Raw genomic sequence first — 2,816 nt, 5'->3', positions numbered from 1 at the left:
AACCACAGTACCACTTCCGGTTTTCTGGTGGTTAATTGGAGATGGTGGTTAATTGGACTTTCCTGCCCAGGCAGGCTTCCAACTACAATCTTCAAATCTCAGGTACCTGAGTAGCTATTATTACAGGCATGAATTACTAGTACCCAGTAAATGCTCTCCTTTTATTGCCTTAATTCTTTGAAGCAAACAAATCATTTGTTTTGTAGGAATCCTTTTATCTAGTATTTTATGGAATCCTTTAACTGGACTGTAAGCTACCACATAAACAAGAAATATCTCCCAAATCTGTTTTCCAAATTCTTTTCCTTTGCTATTCACATTAACCAATGATCTATAAGCTTCAAATTTTACTGGCTGAATACTACATGGAGCTTACTGTTTTTCACAGGAGTTTTAAGCAGGTACTGTTGAGCCACTGAAAGTAGAGTCCCATGCAGTGATTCAGGAAATCCTGGGTTTTTAGCTTTTGTGTCTGTCTATGTTTAATATATGCCTTTTGAGTTTGCATTGCAAGCCATCTCATTTCAGTCAGTCAGCAGAGAGGTGAAGGGCCATGAATTATCCTGTATGGGAGATGTTTATTTCTAGCACATCAGTCCTGGATCTGGAGCACACTGCTTCCACTTAGATTCCACATCCACATTTAACTTCAGAGGGGCCTGGAAGTATGTGTAGCTTTGGAGGAATGGTAAGAGGAATTTAGATTAGTGTAAAATCAACGGGTGTCTAAGGGCTATGTTAGTTAAACTCAAAACCTATAAGAATAGCCTGCTAAAACCATCCTGCTCCATTGTCTGTTTTCTTAATCAATACATTTATATTTATCTAGTTTGGCTGAGTAACAGAATAGTGTTAAAGGAAGTACTTACTAGTGTTAAAAAAAAAGTTAAAATTTCATTTTTGTCTTGCCAGGTAATGTGGTAAAATTCTTACAGAACTGGCTTATAGTATCATAGGATTGGGTTTTATTATGATCTAGTCATGTAAACTTAATTTCTCTGAGCCTTGTTCCCTACGTTGAGAAAACAAATAATGCCTTACCTCATAAAAATGTAGTAGAGATTCAATAAAGTGACAGAAGCAAAGGCTTAATACAATGCCTGGTATAAGGTGGACTCTTGGTAAATACTAGATAATAAGGGCAGGAAAAAGAGCAGTTTTTTTTCCTCTAACTTCCACATTATTCACTGTTTCTTTAAGCTTAGGACTATACACATATCTATCCCATTTCTTTAAATGTAGTTATCAAAATCTGCCTGGATAGATTTTTTATTTTTAATTTTATTGTATGCCTCGAGAGTTTTGACCACGTTGAATAAACATTGAATAACTAATCAGTGCCAAAACACTTAAAAGAGACTATTTAGAGAAAAGCAAAAGATGTGCTATGTTGAATAATATTGATTGAGCTCTCTATACTAGTAACACTTTAAATTGTTTCCTTTCAAAATTAAATCTGGTTGGAGTCATTTTTATGAGTGTGTTGATATGCGTTTCCCATCTTGTTTTGCTTTGAACTTGTCAGACTTTTGCCTTCCACAATATGTACAGCTGATTTCCAAATGCCTGGAAAGGAGAATTTGCCAGGCTAATGCTTGACTTGCCATTCTCATTGCCAGGCTGAGAGAGCCAGATGGAAACAAGAGCAGCTGCTCTTGGTGTCCCAGTTTAGGTCACTTAAAACAACGCGTTAGCTTTATCCTCTTCTAAGTACAGACATTTCAAGATCCCATGGAATGGGACACGACCCATCTATTTTATATTTGGATGCTACTTTTACTGAAGATAGACGAAGGGGTGGGGTAGGATGAAGAGAAGGATGGAGTAAGAGGCTATTGATGCCAGGTCAATGGTATCTATATTTTTAGAGTACCTTTCCCTTCCAAGAATGTGTCCACAATATCTCAATATTTTCCATCACTTCTACCCCTCTAAAGTAATAAAAAAAAAATTAGTAGAGATGAAGAGAACTCAGCTAGTAAATGGACTCATCGAGCTCTTGGACTGCTCACCTTACAGAAAAATCTTCCTTCTTAGAGTGGAAGGAAGCCACCATTCCACTGCCCTGCTAACAACCTATTTATATGTTCAGGAAGTAGTTATTGCAGAATCATGAGAATTGGAGACTGAAAGAATCCACTAAGCAATCCTTTCCAACTTGAGGCCACTTAAGAATTTTTAGTCTGGTGCTCGCTTCGGCAGCACATATACTAAAATTGGAACGATACAGAGAAGATTAGCATGGCCCCTGCGCAAGGATGACACGCAAATTCGTGAAGCGTTCCATATTTTTTCAGGTGGACCTGTTGCAACAATGAGAAGTACAAAATGTCATGTCAAAACCAGCTTTACAATGTCGGTGTGGGGGGGGGGAGGGGGGTATAATTGGGTGGGGGGAGGGGGGTAAAATTGGGTGGGGGGAGGGGGGAGGCGGGGAAGGGAAGTGAAGGGTAAACAAAGGAGGAGGCTGCAATGCTTGGTAAGAAATGTATGCATTATCCTGCCCATGTAATTGTAGCCCCCCTGTACAGTATGTTCTCAAATAAAATAAAATACAATAAAAAAAAAAAAAAGAATTTTTAGTCTGTTCTCCAAAGGTGGCTTGAGCCACCAAATTCCTCTCATTGTGTACTGAGCATAATGCATGCAAGCCTAAAATTCTGTCTGCTTAATAAACAAAAGTATATAGTTGTTGAACAATCAGTGCAGAAATTTAAGTGTATTATCTTCTTAGGAGTAGAGCTCTTTTTTGTATAGTTGTTCATTTAATTTTTCAGTTGGACAGTTAGGCTTTATAAATAAGATCCAATACTATT

At 37.8% G+C, this 2,816-nt stretch overlaps 1 non-coding gene across 1 annotated transcript; it reads left to right on the top strand.

The window, feature by feature from the left end:
- Positions 1-2,186: 2,186 nt before the first annotated feature.
- On the top strand, positions 2,187-2,293 carry LOC138832735 (U6 spliceosomal RNA). Its single transcript, XR_011373666.1, has one exon. It is a non-coding gene; the product is annotated as a U6 spliceosomal RNA (small nuclear RNA).
- The last annotated feature ends 523 nt before the right edge of the window (positions 2,294-2,816 follow it).

This window comes from Dipodomys merriami, unplaced genomic scaffold, assembly GCF_024711535.1.
Source record: "Dipodomys merriami isolate MVZ:Mamm:240054 unplaced genomic scaffold, mDipMer1.0.p SCAF_2, whole genome shotgun sequence".
Classification (NCBI taxonomy): Eukaryota; Metazoa; Chordata; class Mammalia; order Rodentia; family Heteromyidae; genus Dipodomys; species Dipodomys merriami.
Note: the sequence above shows the minus strand (reverse complement) of the source record. Positions and strands in the feature narration are given on the sequence as shown.